This window comes from Camellia sinensis, chromosome 5 (genome assembly GCF_055761805.1).
Source record: "Camellia sinensis isolate YWXY chromosome 5, ASM5576180v1, whole genome shotgun sequence".
Taxonomy (NCBI): Eukaryota; Viridiplantae; Streptophyta; class Magnoliopsida; order Ericales; family Theaceae; genus Camellia; species Camellia sinensis.
Genome location: NC_138965.1, coordinates 13,140,865 through 13,161,004, shown reverse-complemented (window position 1 = coordinate 13,161,004; position 20,140 = coordinate 13,140,865). Strand labels below are relative to the sequence as shown.

The following is a 20,140-nucleotide window of genomic DNA, read 5'->3' as shown; positions in this document are numbered from 1 at the left end:
AAAAAGAATTTTACCGTTATAGTAGAATAAAATATTTTTTGACTGAAATACAGCATGGGTTTGATATACACTAGATATGTTTAGGTACGCCAAAACTTAAGAAGAAAAAAATTTTAGTACGTGTTTTGTGTGCCCGGTACATATGCAGAAATATCATACGTCGGTAAGTACCCAGTACGGGTACGACATGTCTGTTGAATTATCCATGCTTCATAGTCTCGAGATAATTCTAAATGAGAATTTTTATTTTTATTTTTGCAAAGTATATATTATTTAAAATTTAATTTTTTATATTTGGGGACAAATTGATTTTTAGGGTATAGTTTAGAAGGTAAAATGAAATTCCAAATGAATTTTGGTATTACGTCAGCACATTTCGTCCAATTGTAGACAGAATGTGACAGCAGGGACTAAATTGATTAAAATTTCGAAAGTTTAGGCGTAAAATTAACATCAATTGAAGTCTATGGTCAAATTAAAAAAAAATACGTGAAAATTTGGAGGGCAAAATGATATTTCCTTTACAATGTTTTAGTATAATTGTCAATACACCTTATATTTTTCTTTCTTTTTGGTAAACCTCGGTCGCATAAATAGAATCATATATATATATATATATATATATTTTTAAAAATAGTGTTTTTCCTATGCTTAAGTGACACATTATAAGGGTTTACTTTCTTTTCTTTTTTTTCTAAGAAAGCTATATCAGCATATATTTTCTTAATTACATATAGAGTTATACATAAACACAAACCTAATTTAAATTATACTAACTTTACCTATTTTATATGGATTCTATTTGACAAATATTTCTTTTTCATATATTTTTCGTGATAAATTGAGATAATCCATAAACCCAATACAAATTTTGCGTTTCACGATTTTCTTCTTAATTCTTTCAAACGTATTAGGATTTTTTTTTTTAATGCTAAATTGTCTTCTTTTTTTTTTGTGCATTATTCTATATCCAATACCAATTCTATAGTATTATGTATTATGAATTTATCGTTGAAATTTTATAGTGATTTTATATATGAGATTATACTTCTTTTTCTACATTATTTTATATAATTACAACTCACAGAAGGAAAAATTTGCATAACAAATGATACTCTCAATAAACCTCTAAAGTTTGGATTTGAATAGTAAATGATTAATCACTTTACTGAGACGTATCTATTATTTGGATGTTTTCATTATTTTTTCTTTTTGGGTTTAGATGCTGTTATGTGATTCTTTCTTGGTTAGTCGTTGTTTAATTTCTTTTATATAGTTGATATTTTAATTTAATTAAGTATGTTTATTTTACAATCTTATAGTTTACTCTCTCTCTCTCTCTCTCTATATATATATATATATATATCATATAAAATCATTATACGCTAATCCAACTACAATATGTTTATATTTAATTTTTTAAATAAATTTTATATAATTTATATTTCTAAATATTTTTTTTCAAATGAATATAAAATTAAATTAAATATTTAGAATTACTTTTAATTTTATGTTACTAATTCTTCTTCTAATTTAACTATTATTTTTAATATCAAAATGAGTTTTTATTTTACTATTTTATAATTTAATATATATCGTACAAAATTATTATATGTTAATTACACTTTTATAATTCGATAGAACTAAAATTTTCAAAATACAAAATAATTTAGCTTAAATATATAAGTATTCAAGTAATAATTTTATAGAACGATAGAGTTAATATTATCAAAATAAATAATTAAAGTCCTAGTTTAATTTTTTTAAATTTAAATTTAAATTTAATTTTAATTTTAATTTTAAATTAAAATTAAAATTATTCATTTATATCACATATTATATCATCAAATATTTTTTGAAAAAAATAACACATACATTGTACACGATAACTACTAGTTTTATTAATAATACAAAATCGAGAGAGAGGGTCTTGCCTCTCATACAATACACGAAAAATATATGCGAAAAAATCAACATTAACAAATTCAATATATGAAGTGCTCAATGTATCTAACGTCACAAGATGCTTAACCAAATGAGGGAGCTTTGAAAAAGTAAAAAAACTAGAATCAACGATCACAACCTACCGCCTTATCTTACCATATACTGTTTCGGTATAATTGTCAACACTATATTCAAATTATTTTTTAGGGTTGGAATTTATTATACCAATATCATATTCAGAAAAGATTAAAAAGAAAAAAAGCAATCAAAAATTTTCATGTGCCCCTAGTTTCCACTTTTGAGATATTTGGTTATAAATTATGATTTATAAAAGTGTTATTATGATTTGATTATACGTATTGTGGTATTCACTATAAGAAATTAAGATCTTAAAGACAAAAATTTATAGACAAAATCATTTTTTAGGAACAAAATATTTTTATCGTCAAAAATGTTATTATTTTATTTTATTTTTAAAAATAAAATTGGACATTTAATAATAAATTACTAACCAAAAGTTGTCTCAAAAAATAAATATTTTTTGGACCAAGTTATTTTATTCTTAAAAATGCATTTACTAGTGATATTTTTAAAATTGTCTCTAAAAACTCTTTTTTGATTTTTCAGGACGACTTTTTTAACGATTGTACTTGCGGCAACTGAAATTAATCCTTAAATGTTTTTTGCAACAAAATTTATACTTTTAGGGATAAAAAAAAAAAATTGATCTATAAAACTCTTTTGTTGTAATGATTAGTTGTAACTAATTGTGATATTAGTTATAATATTATTTTGATTATAATTTAAAAATTCTTTAATTATTCCTTATGTAGTGTTTGGCTATAACTTTTTTTTTATTTTTGTTATGACTTTTATAATATTAAGTTATAATATTTGTGATAATCAAACTTACAAATGTATATGATATACTTTTGTGCACCATAACATTACCCAATAGTCTTTGTTTGGGATGTGGGTTGGCTTTTGGCTTTATGGCTTTTTGGCTATTTTAACCTATGGCTAAAAAGTCTCGTTTGGAATGAAATTTTTGATTTTTGTGAGAGAAAAAATGAAATAATTATAGTTTAGATGTTGCATTTTATTTTATTAAATTAAAAAATCTATTTTATTTTTTTTGAGTAAAATAATACCAACCCAATCCAAATCCCATGCCAAACGAACCATAATATCTAATAAAAATATGACAAGTATAATATTATTAAATTATAAATGTTCATAACTAGCCCGCTTGATATATACTTTTTAAATATATATATATATATATATATATTATTAATTTTTGTATACACCATTTCAAACGAGTAGCAGTAGAAGTTTGGTCACAATACACAATCCCAACTACTCCAGTCACATTCAAACTATATAAGAATCTACACATAAACTTCTCAAACGAACCCATATTTTCAGAGAAAGAGAGAGATGAGGAAGGTAGCTATAATTGTAATGCTCTTTTGTTCAATAGCCATAGCCATGCCTGTGGTTCATGGCATTGCCCAAGGCCCCAAAGCAGTGGATGATTGGTTCCAAAAGCTCAGTTTCAAAAAGGAGAAGCTCACAAAGCTTAACTTCTACTTACACGACACACTCAGTGGCAAGAACCCAACTGCTGTCAAGGTAGCCCAAGCCAACATGACTTTCAAATCTCCAACCCTTTTTGGCCTAATCAACATGATTGATGACCCTTTGACTGTGGGTCCGGAACCCAGCTCCACTGAGGTGGGTCGAGCCCAGGGGTTCTATGGCTCGGCCGGGTTGGACAAGTTGGGTCTCATCATGACCATGAACCTTTACTTCACCACTGGAAAATATAACGGTAGCACTTTAAGTGTTGTGGGTCGAAATTCAGTTATGGAGTTGTACCGCGAAATGCCAATTATCGGTGGATCCGGTGTCTTCCGACTGGCACGTGGAATTGCCACGGCAAAGACATATTTCTTGAATACAGCCACGGGTGATGCTGTTGTGGAGTACAATGTTGATGTCCTTCATTATTGAGTTTTTTTTTTATTTTTTATTTTTTATTTTCCTTACAATAAGAACTTAGACGCAAAAAATATAAAAATAAAAAAAATGTGATCCAAATTCGACTCTGTAGATCTCATATTTAGAATGAATTTATATCATACACTTTTTCTTGATTTTTTTTTTTTGTATCCAAGTTCTTAATATTATTACTTTTCTTTTTGATTGTTATTTTTATTTAATCTTAGATATTTTTGTATTATTTGTAAGGATGGCATCTTTTTTTATTGGATCTGCTGGACACTGTCATTGACATTTATTATTTTTGTCTCTTTTCTCTTCTTTTTGTTCGTTTGTTTTTTTATTTTTTTGTAAGACTAATCACCAAAATATATTAGTTAAATAACTTAATAACATCAGTTGTCAGCTTATGTGCTGGTTGAATTACATTTCTTCCTATCTTACTATAGTTAATAATATCACTAACTATAGACATAATTTGCCAACCTGTGACTTCTCCTTGGCTCTGAAGTATCTTGACTAATACGCAATCTGTTTGAATAGTTAAGCATTTCATCACTTGAGCCCTCGCCCATCTTAGGGCTTCCAAACATGCATTTGCCTCTGCCGCCAGTGGACTAGGAAGTGGGTTCACAACTAAAGCATTTTGATGTAGATTTTGACCCTTATTATCCATGCATACCTGCACCGGTGTGAGAAGCTTTTCATGCTCCATTAATGATGAACAGCCAAGTGGATAAACCAGCAATATGCTCCCTTGCCTGTGCCTGTTGTAAAACACACAGATTAGTTTGATGATTCCCATTACCTACACTATCATCAATAAGAACAGAGGACCCATGATATGCAATAGTTATAGCCAAAGTTGAGTGGTCTTTCACTTCCTCAATTGTGTCTTCAGGACTTCTAGGGCTATGATTGAATGTAAAACTATTCGTTGTAACCATATAGCCCAAAGAATAGCCACGGATTGAATGATTACTAGGTCATCATTCACTTGCTCAACCCAATCCTTGAACCACCAAAAAGAGCATACCGGTGACCCAATACTAAAGTCCAGCCCCTTGGTCATCATTCACTTGCTCAACCCAATCCTTGAACCACCGAAAAAAGGATACCGGTGACCCCATACTAAAGTCCAGCACTAACACTGATCCCCGCCATACCCGTTGCGAAATTGTACTGTCAAAAAACACGTGTTCTAAAGTTTCATCCTTTTTATTACACCCGACACACACCGTTTCATCTATCATTCCTTGCCTTTTTAAATCTCATTTTACCGGGAAAACTCTATGAAGAAACTTCCATATAAATAAAGCCCATTTTGGAAGTAGCCTCAAGTGCCACAGTTTTTTCCAAACCATTTGATTCGTATCTGGGTGACCAAAATACGGATAATAACGAAGCAAGGCTTGTTTGTAGCCTGATTTTACCGAATATTCCCCACTCTTGACAAGGCGCCAAACCAATTTGTCCTCGCAAGGAAAATTCAGAATATGAATTGTTAGAATGTGTCGACAACAATCTTCAAGAAAAAATAGTCTAACCAAATTTTCTCTCCAACATCTATGTTCATTATCTATAAAGTGTTCTACCTTCATAGAAGGCAACATCTGATTTAAATCTCTCCCTCTCATTGGGTTAGAGATCATGGGAATCCATTGATCCTCAAAAGGCAAAATATGTTTACCATTACCTACTACCCATTGAAACCCCCATGTTTAAGAGCTCCCTACGCCACAAGATGCTACGCTAACCCCATGAAGATCTAGTAACTTTTGAAACATGCAAATGAGATTGACCATGACAACATTTGCCTAACAACACTTCAGACACCAACAAATCGGGATTTGAAATTAATCTCCACGCCTGCTTTGCTAATAAAGCTTGATTAAAACATCGAAGATCCCTAAACCCCAAACCACCCAAATCCTTTGGCAAACAAACAGAGGACCACTTCTTCCAACGTACACCCGTCAGAGTTAGACTTCCATAAAAATTTCCGAACCAAACATGTCAGCTTTGCTAAAAAAGAGGAAGGCATTTGAAACAGAGACATTAAATAGACCGGAATATAGTGCAGCACATGTCTTACCATCACCTCCCTCCCAGCAAAATTCAAGAATTCACATTTCCACCCTTGTAACTTGTGCTGAATTTTGTCAATTATAGCTCTGAAAATATCATCTTTTGATCTACCCAGAAAACCCAGATTGGCACCAAGATACACTCCGGGCTTATCCACCACTTTAACGCCCAACATCGACTCAATCCACTGTTTATCATTCAAGGACAAATTCGAGCTAGGACAAAATTCAGATTTTTAGAAATTAATTCGCAAACCCAACTGATCACAAAATGCACTTAAAAACCACTGTAAACACCACACTTCCGACATTTCATACTTTTGAAAAATAAAACAATCATCAGCAAATAACAGGTGCGAAATAGTATGAGAAGATCTGCATAAAGCAATACCTTGACAAATGCCTTGACTTGACAAATGTTCAAAACAATCTGATAAAGCTTGCATGATCACCAAGAAGAGATAAGGCGATAGAGGATCACCCTACTAAGGCCAGCATGTGGTACAAAAAATAGTGATTGTGTTCCATTAAACAAAACCGAAAATGTGACCGTCGAAATACATTGTGAAATCATCCAAACCCACTTCATAGGAAAACCCATTTTTTCTAGCATAGCTACCGGAAATTCCCAATTAACCCTATCATATGCTTTATTCATATCCAATTTTAACCCAAAGATTGAAGTCCGCCCAACTCTCTTCTCCTTAATATATTCAACAAGCTCATGTGCCAACAAAATATTATCTAAAATTAATCATCCTTTTAAACACGCACTTTGATTAAAAGAAATCAAGTCTGATAAAATGTCTCTTAACAGAGTAGCCAAAACTTTAGCTCCCATTTTGTACAGAACATTGCAAAGACCAATAGTTCGATAATCATTCACTGCAAGGGACTTTTCTTCTTAGGATATGAAAGTTTTATTAATGTGCTTAAGCAAATTAAGGAAGCTAAGAACAGACTCACTAACCGACTCGCCCACCTCTACCCAATATTTTTGATAAAAACCCGCAATAAACCAATCCGGCCCGGGTGCCTTAAATTTGCCCATTTGAAAAATAGCCTCTTTTTTTTTTATTTCCTCCATAGTAAACGATGGTTCTAACAATTCAACATGTGATGGTCTAATCTTACAAGTGACAGCACTTAAGATATTAAAATGATTAGGATAAGAACCTGTATCCAAAAATCCAACGACTGTCACTGTTGGTCTTAAAAAAAGTTACTTGAAATGGTCCATGTACTAGCACGAAATAATCTTCTCGTATATTCCTGTTGACCTAGTTTGCATTCCTCCAAGCGTCGTTCCTTTGCCACCTGAAAACACAAACGTGAGGTAGTCGGCAGGTGTGTACGTCGGAAACCTCTCCAATGCCTAAGTTAGCCAAATAGACCATAGACAAAAGCTTTGTGTATTTGAGAGTAAGAATTGCAATACCTGTTCATAGGTTTTGTTATGAGCTTTTATGGATTTCGGCAGGTACATTGCTAGTAAGATTCTAACTCTCCTTAGCAGAGTCTTCCTAGGAATCACTTTCCCACAAGATAATGTTTATCTTAATAATAGCCTTCTCAGTGCCAACCAAGTGAGATGATTTAAATCCTTTACCTCGGCAGGTGTTATGGTTGACCGAGCTAACACGGCTCTGTGCTACCCTAGGTAAGACCATGGTAACCCTAACTACAGGATGGCGCCCTGCTAAGCTACGCCTAGCTCGGCTCTCTTCTCTGAACACACCTTGGTCCACCACTGAACTTAGCTCTAACTAGCTAGGTCAAGACCCTAGCAATACGCTTCTGACCGGCTTGGCATGCGCTTGGCTCAAGGCCGAGTTATCCAAGCTCTCACCTTAGTCCATAGCTCAACCCAATGTCCACAGTAGGAAATACTTAGCTCGGCCCAATTTATGCACATAAATTACGCTCTCAATTGCCTTTTAATTCCATCTACGAAGCATGATTAGGATTATTGTCTTCTAGCCGTGCTAAAATATTCAAACCAACCAAGCCGAACTATTCAGGCCAACCGAACTAAGATTCGCTCAGTTTCCAGAAGCTGCAACGGTCGTACAGCCCATTTGCCTAAGTTTCTGACATCATGTCCTTACTAGGACACGTGGCTCGCGTTGATTGCCCCTGCTTACTGTGACAGCCGTCCATTACTACCTCGAAATTTGAATAACCCCGCTGTTTTACATTTATTACATACATACCACCTCTACACTTGAATAGCCCCACCTACTGTTTATTCTATCTAAGCTCCCTGCAACTCCAATCTCACACTCCCATTATTCTACGCTCAAGCTGTAATCTATGTTGTACTCGTAATCGTTGCTGGAGCAATTTTTGTCTATTGGAATCAGATTATCTGTCCCTAATCCGTAAGTGCCCTTCACTCTCTTTTATTTTTCCACTGTTATTCAAGTTTGTTCTTCATATTTTTTATGTTTCTGTTCTATCAAACCCCCGCTCTTACCTTTGAATAGAACTTAAGTCTTAAAACCAATAAAACACGCATTGACAGAATGTAAAACTATATGAACATCAATCGGCTAAGATTTAAGCCAACCAAATCCTGCAGTTTTGATCCAAAAGTATAAACAAACCGAACTAAAGATTTGTTGGTAGTCTTTATTCATGAATATAACCGTACTAGGGATTCCTCTTCAAACTAAGCTAACACCCCTGTTCGTGGCCTAGTCCACGATAAACCATAACCGTATGAGTATGCAGCCAAACTAGGCACAGCGCCTTTTCCATGACACGGCTAAAACCTTACCCTAAGTCAGGGTCGGGCTAAAACCTTGCCCTATTTAGCCGAGCTATATGCCGCTATGGGAGCCGAATATTAGGGGATGCAAAGAGGCCGAATACACACTTGGAAAATCAAGATATATATTATATTCGGCCTCGTCTTGTACCATCCAGAAGCCGAGCATCCTAATCGGCCATAGAACCAGTTGAACAAAGAGCCGAGTGAGAATTGGATTACAACAGAAAGAGCCGAGTGAACAATCACACGGTGGATTAAAAGTGGGCCCAACCCTGAGGCCCAAAAGCGAATATAAATAGAGGAACATCAGCCAAAAAAATGTATGTAAGAGAAAACCCCAAGAAACTTAAGACATAAGCAAACATGAGGCATATACTAACTTGTTTGTCGGAGTGCTAATTCCAGAACCCGCGACCGGAGTGTTAATCCCTTTTCAAGTGGCAATTAGAGGATCAGGAACGTCCTTCAGGATTCAAGAGTATTTCCAAACCACTTCACCACAATTGGCGCCGTCTGTGGGAATACTTAAGTACATCCATGGCGGGCGTAACGGAAGATCTTCCGATAGTCGTTGATGAAACTACACCAAGAGATTACCTCACTCCAAGAAACATGCTGGGACCGGAGAATATCGCCGCGTGACATGCCTTGAACTTTGACTCAGTAGCTCAGACCTCACCCTCAGCTTCAATGCATGAGACAATGTAGACGACTATGGATCAGGCAAAGCAAAATGAACAGCGGCTGGAAAACATGATGACTGAGAATGAGCGTCTGTGCCAGGATTTGGCCTTGGAGGTGGCGAAATCCCAACAAACAGCATGCCAAGATCGGGATCGACCTCCGGGAAAGAAGAATGGCTATTGACATCGACTCTAGAAACGCAATAATGATAGTGATTCGGACTCACCATCCCCGAAGCCCAAAAAGAAAGGGCGCGTTGATGTATCCAGCTCGTCTGAAGGAAGTCCGTATGTACGGCACAGATGAAGAAGAAGTAATGATTCGGACGAGGAAGATAAACATGACCCATTCGTGCGACGAATTGCCAGGGATGTGCTGCCTAAAAAGTTCAAGGCACAGTTGTTCACCCTCTACAACGGAAAATCAGACCCCACTAATCATATTTGTCATTACAAGCAAGCGATGACACTCCATGCTGATGACGAAACCCTCATGTGTCGGATATTTCCAAGCAGTCTGGGACCACTGGTTGTGAGGTGGTACTATAAACTAGAGTCGGCATCGATTAAGATCTTCCACCAACTCCAAAAGTCATTCAGGGCGAGAATCATCACTAATGAAGTCCAACCGAAGCAAGCCGATTCTCTCTGGGCCATGCAGATTAAACCGGAAGAAACTTTTCGTGAATACTCGGCCCGCTATTGGGAGTGCTTTAATCTAGTAGATGATGCTTGCAATGATTCCATGGCCATCACCGCCTTTAAGATGGGATTGCATCCTGATAGCCCCCTCCGCAGTTCTTTAACCAGATGTCCCCCCAAAACCGTCTGGGCATTAATGAAGAAGATTGAAAAGTACTACAAAGTGGAAAATGACGCCCTTCGAGTAAAAGCCGAACGTAAATCCGTTGAGTCGGCCACAGTGGGAATTGTTCAGCCGATTAGTTCCGTGCCGTCAAGAAACCCCGAGCGGCAAAATAGACCTAAACGAGACAAAAGGCATGATTCGCGCCGATCAAATGACCAACGTTCACATCGAGCTAATGAGTAGTATCAAGTGGATAGCAGGCGGACAAGGCATTCCGGCAAGAAATACACGGAGCTGACAGAGACGATCAATAAGATTATGTCGAAAATAGAACACCTTCCATTCTTCAAGTGGCCGCCCAAGATAACGGGACCCCCCGATGCGAGAAAACAAGATAAATGATGTGAGTATCATAAAGACCATGGTCACGACACTGAGAGTTGTTTTTCTTTAAAAGATCACCTGGAAGAATTGGTGCAAGACGGCCGACTTACGTAATACGTCCAAAAGAACAATTCAACAAATACAGTAGCTCTACAACCGGGGTCACCCTCTCTTGATTTAATTCATATGATATACAGCTTGCCGGCATCATCCGAGGTACACACAATCCAGTTGCCGTCTAGCACCTATAGCCCAATGACGCCAGTGAAACAGCCACACGACACTAGAAGGATTAGTTTCGACGACAGTGGTTTAGTTAGAGTGACTCACCCCCACACCGATCCCCTCGTCATCGAGCTATGTGTAAATAGATTCACCATCGAGCGTGTTCTTATTAACCAGGGCAGCACTTCGGAGATAATGTATTACAAACTTTTGTCAAACTTGGTTTTACCGATTCGAACCTGTCTTCGGCTGATTACTCGTTATTCGGCTTCAATGCTAACCCGGGTACCCGTTGGGCAAGATCACACTACCTGTATGAGCCGGAACCAGGTCAGTAGACGTAGAATTTCTGGTAATTAAGCTCCATTCGCCGTATAATCTGATCATGGGCAGAACTTGGTTACATACGATGCAAGTTATACCAAGCACCTAGCACCAACTACTCCATTTTCTGACTGAATATGGTATTGAACAAATTCGTGGCTTTCAAAAATCGGCGCAGGCATGCTATCTTCTAGCTACAAAGAGATTGAGGGAACTGGAAGTGCATTCAATTGAGGTATCGGATAGGGAGAGTCTCAAAGACATTGGGAGCATCCCAAGTGACAAAGCAACTGAAGCCCTGCATCGGGTCAAAATTGATGGGAATCCTGAGAAGTTCTTCATGATCAATGCTTCCTTCGATAACGTCGAAAGGGAGGAATTGATGGCCTTCTTACTCGGAAATATTGATGTGTTTGCATGGTCTCCATACGAGATACCGGGAGTAGATCCATCAGTGGCCCAACACTGCTTGAACGTTGATTCGAAATATAAGCCAATTGTTCAAAGAAGCTGGCGGCCAACCACGGAGCATACTTCAGCCGTCGTTGAAAAAGTAGATAGGTTACTTGACGCTGGGGCGGTTCGCGAAGTAACTTATCCTATATGGTTGTTGAATGTTGTGATCGTAAAGAAGAAGAATGGCTCTTGGCGCATCTGTGTGGATTTTACAGACTTGAACAAAGCTTGTCCCAAGGACTGTTTTCTCCTGCCCATAATAGACCAACTCGCAGATGCAACAGTACATCATCAACGCATGAGCTTTTTGGATGCCTACAAAGGCTATCATCAAATTGCCATGCATCCAGAGGATCAAGAAAAAAATGTATGCCTCACCCCAAGAGGAACCTATTACTACAAGGTCATGCCTTTTGTGCTGAAGAATGCGGGGGCAACTTACCAAAGACTATTGACTTCCATGTTCAAGGAACAACTTGGCCGTACCATGGAAGTATACATCGACGATATGGTGGTCAAATCCAAGGAAAAGCACTCACATCTAGCCGATTTGTTAGAAACATTTGGCATTCTTCGAAAGTACAAGATAAAATTGAACGCTTCTAAGTGTGCATTCGACATCGGCTCTGGCAAATTCCTTGGCTACATCGTTAACCACCGTAGAATCAAAGCCAATCCAAGTCAGATAATGGCAATTCTAGAACTTGGATCCCCTCGATCAGTCAAAGAGGTTCAGAAGCTAATGGGGATGGCCGTCGCGCTCAACAGATTTATCAGCCGTTCCACAGATCGCTGCCGACAATTCTTTCACACACTTCGGCAAGGTAGAGCATTTGATTGGACTCCCGAGTGCCAAACCGCTTTAGACAGCCTAAAATCTTATCTCCGATCAGTACCACTCTTGGCAACACCTACAGCCTGCGATCCACTCATTTTGTATCTAGCAGTATTCGACCGGGCGGTCAGCGTCGTATTGTTAAAAGAAAAACTTGGAGAACAGTGACCAGTTTACTGTGTGAACAAAGCTATGGCCGACGCCGAGACATGTTACCTTCCATTAGAAAAACTTATCCTTGCTCTTGTCATGGCTGCAAGAAAACTGATGTACTACTTTCAGGGGCATACCATCGGGGTACCAACGGAATATCCCCTCTGGTCCGCACTCCGCAGTGCGGAAGTGTCTGGGCGCGTCTCGAAATGGGCTCTTGAACTCAACCAATATGACATCCAATTTCTACCCAGAACTTCCATCAAAGGACAAGTGATTGCCAACTTTGTTGCCGAGTTCACAGGATCCCTGGTCGACTTTAAGTCTGATCAAGTGCAAACTAATCCCGATTGGAGAATGTATGTCGGCGACGTTTGGCAGATATGTTGTGATAGGTCATCCAACCAGCGTGGCAGTGGGGCTGGCGTAGTAATCATGACCCTTGAAGGGGCAATAATCAAACAGGCCGTCAAATTGGGATTCGACGCATCAAACAATGAGGCCGAATATGAAGCACTGTTAACCGGCCTGCGAAATACACTTCACCTCGGTGTGCGGCGTCTGCTTGTTTTCTGTGACTCAAAGCTAGTAATCAACCAGTTGAAAGGGGAATATGCAGCCAAAAATGACCGCGTGGCATATGAAAACGGTGAATTCTTTGCTCGTGAAATTTGATCACCACAAACTAAATCAAATAACCCGGGATCAGAACATGCATGCAGACGCCCTGGCTTGCCTAGCCTTTGCTATCAACTTAGAAATTAAGCGGACAATTGAAGTAGGGTGTGTCCCCGAGCCGAGTATTGCCTCTTCAGAACCAGTTAATGTCAACGTTATCAAACCAGGTCCAAGTTGGATGGACCCTATTGCCACATTCCTATCTTCAGAACAGCTCCCGATGGATAAGAAAGAAGCACACAAGCTCCGAAACAAAGCCCTCTAATACTATTTGGATCCGCAGGGGAAGCTCTACAAAAAATCTCTCTCCGGGCCGTACTTAAAGTGTGTTCACTCGGATAAAGTCGAGGAACTTTTGTCTGAAATACATGAAGGCAGTTGTGGTGCCCAATCGGGCGGACATTCTTTGGCTCACTGCACCGTATCACAGGGGTACTATTGGCCGACCATGCAAACCGACGATGAGTGTTATGTCGAGAAATGTGGCGAGTGCCAGAAGTTTTCCCCTTTAACTCACCTGCCAACCGAGGAGTTAAATTCTATCACTAGCCCTTGGCTGTTCGCTCAATGGGGCCTTGATATCGTCGGACCGTTACCACGGGCCCCGGGCAACAGGCGATTCGTAATTGTTGCGACGGATTATTTCACAATATGGGTCGAAGCGGAGGCACTAACACATATTCGAGATTCCGACAATAAGCATTTTGTATAGAAAAACATCATAACAAGATTCGGTAAACCACGAGCACTTGTTTCTAACAACGGTACCTAGTTTGATTGTGGCGTGTATCGAGAATTGTGCGACACTTATGGTATCCGGCCCTACTTTTCCTCACCGGCTTACCCCCAAAGCAATGGTCAAGCGGAGGCCACTAACAAGGTTATTTTGGACGGCATCAAGAAAAGGCTGGAGAAAGCTAAAGGCAGATGGGTCGAAGAGTTGCCCAATGTGTTGTGGGCTCATCGCACTAATCCGAGGCGATCCACTGGGGAAACACCGTTTGCTCTATGCTTCGGAACCTAGGCAATCATCCCCCTAGAGATCGGCTTCCCAACCTTAAAATCGAAAGTTTTTGATATAGGCCGAAATGACATGATGTTAGCCTTGGACTTGACTCTAATTGAAGAACGTCGAGACCGTGCCCTTGCATCCATGGCACGAGACCAGCAACAGCTTGCTAAGTCGTATAATCAATATGTTCACCTGCGCCATTATACACCAAAAGAATTGGTCCTCAAGAAAGTGCTTCCCACTGCTAGGTATCCGCTTGACGGAAAATTGGGTCCTAACTAGGACGACCCCTATCAGATTGACTCAATTGTAGGGACAGGGGCATATCGGCTCAAAGGCATGCATTACAACAAAATTGAATTTTTACGGCTTGCAATGTATGCCGCAAAAACTCTTTTACGGCATGCACACAAATGCCGTTATATGACATGCCATGGAAAGTCAAACGTCATTTACAACATGCAGGTAAAGTTGTAAAAAGTAATAAATTAAACATTAATGACATACTTTGTATGTCGTAGATAATTTTTTACGACATTTTTGGCATGCCATAAATCATCATCCTTTCCATGACATAATTTTGCATGTCGTAGAAAGTTATTTTTAATATATTTATGGCATACTATGTATGCCGTATATAATCTTTTACGACATTTTTCTTGCATGTCATAAATTATTACACTTTTTACGACATAATTTTGTATGCCGTAAAAGGTTATTATTAATATATTTCCGGCATACTTTGTATGCCGTATATAATCTTTTACGGCATTTTCTTACATGTCATAAAGTATTACACTTTTCACGACATAATTTTGTATGCTGTAGAAGGTTATTTTTAATATATATATATATATATATATAGAGAGAGAGAGAGAGAGAGAGAGAGAGAGAAGCAAATTCAAAGTTCATTACACGAGCAAACTCAATATATGAACACGTAATATCATTAAGATGCCCACTTTAGTACTTGAAAAGCAAATTACAAGATTAGATAGCAAATTATATGTACAAATGAAAGCAAAAAATTATACACAACACAAGCCAGTCAAGTCTAATTCATTATTAGGAGTAGTAGAGAGAGCTAAAGAATCAATTAACTTGGCCAATACAAAAAGGCCTTGTCCCAATACCAATTGTAGGGATTCGAAGAGCAAATGTTGTAACAGCAGCAACAGATGCAAGCACACATTCCAGAAGAACAGAAAAGCATCCAGATTCCTGCAAAGCCAGGGCAAACTCAACAACCTGTAAAAAAATAAATCCATCTTAAGAGGAAATCTCTTCTTCAAAACTTACAAACTTATGAATTTTTTTGAAAAATATATAATATTGGTAAGGTCATAACAGTTTTATGCAAGGTCGTAGCTACCCAAAATTGGCAAAAACTACCCAAAATTGGATGGTAACCATTAGAGTATAATCAGCCACAAATGACAACATCCAAATGGTCATTTGGGAAATGGAGAGGTAAAGAAGTAGGCTCCTTGGAGGAGAGCTGCATTGCTTAGGTGTCAGCTAACTGATTAGGAAACTACAACTTACCTTGATCCTCATTTTTGTTATATTATTTTCACAGTAGCTGCTTTATTTAAAAAGAAATACCTCTATGAATGAAAAAAAAAAATACCTCTATGATTTTTATATTTGAAAAAAAAAATGCTTTTACATATTATATATATTTATATATATATTTTTGGGTGCCAAAGTACACACTGATGCTATTATATAATATTAATATGTGAATAGTCATCCCATATACACTGTAAAAATACTCCTGAAATATAGGAAAACCAAAAGAATTTTGGAAAAATTTAGGGACCATGTCATATACATTATAGAAATACTCCAAAATAGAGGGTTATTGGATGAATTTTGGAGACCATAGGCCATAAGTAGCTTCCTCACTGACTTTGACTGCAACTGTGAAGCATATCACAAGTTTAACACTACCTTATAACAACCTTGCAATGTATATGTACAATAATACCTCTGTAACATTTCAAAAAACAAAAAAGGAAAATAATTGAAGTAGGTTGATTTCCATTAGACTAAATATTTAGGGGGGAAAACGCATGTAAATCTGATTTTTTCTACTACTGCAATGGTTATGGGTCTTCTTGCGTAGTATTGAGGATTAACCTTCCCTATATACTAAACAAAGCCTTCAATATAAACTTAGAGATCACAAGCACACAATAACTCAAGTAAATTCATGAGATATAAATTCTATTTTACCTGCACATCTACATGTTTATCTTCATAGCCTTAAGGAAAAATCCATTGTCGCATGACATCACAAAAATTTAGGGCCATCAACCCTAAGAGAAAGGTAATAAATTAAATTGCTATTTGGAAAAGAAAAGATGGTTCTGCTAGTATACCAAACATTAAAATTTCATAGTTTTCTATCCAATGACATAAAATTTCATCATAAATAGCTAGCATTATCATGGTTTTCAAATGCAGTGATGATTGAATTTGGAAACAAATTTCAAAAAAATGAAATTTAAAATAGAGGATAAATACAGATGGAGAAATTTATGCTGAAACAAGAACTTCTGATAAAACTTCACCTGTGTTCATTCATATGTACATATTCATTTTTTTTTATTATGAAAATAAATTGAGCATAATAAAGCAGATGGATAGAGAATAAGACACTTAATAATGGTTGCATGAGTTACAGAAGCTGTGTACCATAGTAACTCAAAAACTAAAAAATCAGGAAGATGAGATTTATCCTTTAACACTCCACGCCTTCAGGATTTACCTGAAATCAAAATTTATTTCACTTTCAAAATATTTCCTAAAATTGAATAGATGTAAATAAAATCAAGTGAAATGTATTAAATTTGGAAGAAAAAAAATGTTGCGCCCTCACCACTAATGTAGTTTTTGGTCGGATTGACAGCCATACCAAACCAGTTAGAATATTCGTTACTGCCAAACCAAATGTCAGTAGATCCGCTCTAGACTACGAACTGCTCGATGACAAGGTTTTAGATAATTGTTGTTTTAGATAATTCTGCAACTAGCAATCAATTAATATCAAGGACCATGGAAGATAAATCAAGGAACCCTAAGACAAAGAAGTGAAAAACTTCATTTCCATAAGCAACAGATGACATAAATATAGCTATAGCACAATATAATTAATCATATGACCGAAACAATTAAAGAACTCAGCAAGATTCTACGGCACTGAGAAAATGATGGACCAATTACAGTAATTTGCATGGTATTACCATGGACAAACCAAAAGTAGCCAGGGAAGGATTTTGCCTCTCAGATATGATTGTGTGTTAACAAATGACTAGCACACTGTAAACCACGTTCGAAGAATGATTAACAAAGAGAGAGTGCTAAGCAATAGAGAATACAAAAAGCCACTTCATAAAGTGCCAATAACAATGTAATACTAAGTTCAAGATCTATCTATCCGATCGAATTATAAAATTAGTAAGATCATCACTTTAAGTAACCTACTTGACAACTTAATACAAGATCGATAAATGAACCTTATTTTCAAACAACCAAAGGGGGTGGCACTTGAAATATTTGCATAGCAACCTTAAATATGCTTCAAAACCTTGCTACGATGGAATAAGAGCAGCTAACAATATAACAGTAAGGAGAACTCTGATAAACAAATAACTTATGTATATGCTTTGCTAAACATCATATTAAATCAATGAAGTTTTTTTTTTTTTTGATGAATATCTTAGCACTCAACCAAAATCTACCTAGGCCACTCCCATGTCACCTCATGCATTCATATTTGACACCCAACAGTGTTTCTCACAGATTTTTCGATTCGACTAATCAGCCTGTCCACCATTCCCTATCGAAAAGGACAGGATTTGTAACAAACAGCGCAGTTCTTATTATAGCACTTATAAGGATGAGTACAAAGTGATGTTAGTGCAATGAGCAAGTAAACTGTGAGAGAGAGAGAGAGAGAGAGAGAGATAGAGAGGAAATGCACTCCATTAAAAGACAATGAAACAAAACAGAAAAGAGCAACCACTCTAAAGATGAGAGGAAGAGAGAGGGAGAGAGAGAGAGAGAGAGAGAGTAAATGCACTCCATTAAAAGAAAATGAAACAAAACAAAAAAGGGCAACCCATCTAAGCCTAACTAAAGTACAGGTTTACTTGGAAATTTATAAGGCTTATAGTAGGCGTCTGGTCTGTGGAGACAGATAGCTTGTAAAGGCCCTAGAGCATGCAAAAATTAATCATCAAAAGGTAAAGACTGGTTAATGATTATCATGCAACAAAAACTTAGTAGATAACATTAAATTGCGCAAAAGTAAAAATTATACTGAACTTCACATTTTCTATATACAACTTGATTACTTAACCATTACACGATACCTTTCATCATAAGCCCTGATGTTAAAAAAATAAAACTAAAATTTTAGCCATTTTATGAGTTCAAGAGAAACCTAACATAATTGCTAAGAAGCTCTAACCCAAGATATTTCCTTATCTACATAGTTTACCTTCATTCCCAATTCAAATTGTGGTTTTTACTTCATCAATATGGAAAAGCATAAGTGCATTATAACCTAATTGGAGCAGAGATTTAGAGCAAGTATTGTATATTAGATCCAAATTACCCTCATACCCATTCAAGGGGTTAGAGTAGAAGCCAAACCAATTGAGCACATGAATTAGTATCCTCGATAGAGTGCTAGGCATAAATGGTAAGCACCCCCCACTTTATGTGGATGCCTAAATAATTTAGCTCTTACTTCATTCACTTTTCTCTCCACAAATACAAGATCCAAACATAGCCTAGAGAAAATAAAAATTAGTTTACATGGAAAATTAACATGGCCAAATTTGCAAAATGTTCTCAATCTCTTCAAGCGATCAAAAGTTTTGATCACTTTGTGATCATCCATAGCTCAACAACATCCGAAGCAAGAGACAACAAAAAAGTACATCACATTAAATCATCATAAGAACATTGTCCAACTAAACTAAACTAAGAGGCATAGCAATTAACCAAACAATGCAGAATATATGACATTGGGATTCAAGATGTTCCGTAAAACAGAAAAACTTCTAGATCAGAGAGAGAATTTACCGCTTGAAATAGCAAGGGGTAAACCCTAGGAGGAGATTCAAGATTGTAAACCCTCGGAGGAGAAGAATCGACGGAATGAAGAGCTTGAGAGAGAGAGAGAGAGAGAGAGAATACGAAATTGAGATTGAATCAAAATCGATGACGATGGCTCACCTTAGTAGACGATGCAAATGGCGGTAGCAGTGGAGCTTCGAAATCGAGAGAGAGAACTTCGAAATTGAAATCACCGAGCTACGTATTGACTTATAAGCAGGGGACACAAGGTATTGATTTATGATAAAGAAGCTGCTCTACGAAATCGAAATCACCGAGTTGAAGTGAAGAGAGTGAGCCAGAGACTTGAGGGAGCCCAGCAGAGATTGTAACACATTTGGAGGCGTTTGTACTAGCTAAACGGTACCGTTTTAATTAATACAAAATGCGACACTCATAAAATGTCGTTAAATATTATAAAAATTTTAAAAAAAATGCTGTTAAAACAAGCATTTTCTGCAGTGATATATAATTTTTTTCAAAATCTCACTGGGTGCAATTATCCCTTAAAACATTAGATTAAAATTTTTTTTAATAAAAGTTTTTACAGCATGCTAATGCATGCCGTGTAGAGTTATAAGATTTTTATGACATGAAATGTATGTCATCTTAAGTATAAATATTTTATGACATATTTTTGTATG

At 36.9% G+C, this 20,140-nt stretch overlaps 1 long non-coding RNA gene and 1 pseudogene across 9 annotated transcripts; one reads left to right on the top strand and one right to left on the bottom strand.

Moving 5' to 3' along the window:
- The first annotated feature begins 3,348 nt into the window (after positions 1-3,348).
- On the top strand, positions 3,349-4,103 carry LOC114279582 (dirigent protein 22 pseudogene; annotated as a pseudogene). Its single transcript, XR_014329129.1, has one exon. The product of XR_014329129.1 is annotated as a dirigent protein 22 pseudogene (transcript).
- A 216-nt stretch (positions 4,104-4,319) lies between these two features.
- Positions 4,320-19,874, bottom strand: LOC114279583 (uncharacterized). 8 transcript variants are annotated; one of them, XR_014329134.1, is made up of 5 exons: positions 19,617-19,805; positions 17,251-17,394; positions 17,067-17,139; positions 7,212-7,352; positions 4,320-4,715 (listed from the first exon to the last, which is right to left on the bottom strand). It is a non-coding gene; the product is annotated as an uncharacterized LOC114279583 (long non-coding RNA). The 8 variants fall into 8 exon arrangements; XR_014329131.1 differs by lacking the exons at positions 4,320-4,715; positions 7,212-7,352 and adding exons at positions 15,298-15,614; positions 16,605-16,687; XR_014329136.1 differs by lacking the exons at positions 4,320-4,715; positions 7,212-7,352 and adding exons at positions 15,298-15,614; positions 16,605-16,687 and having other exon boundaries at positions 19,464-19,804.
- Positions 19,875-20,140: the final 266 nt, after the last annotated feature.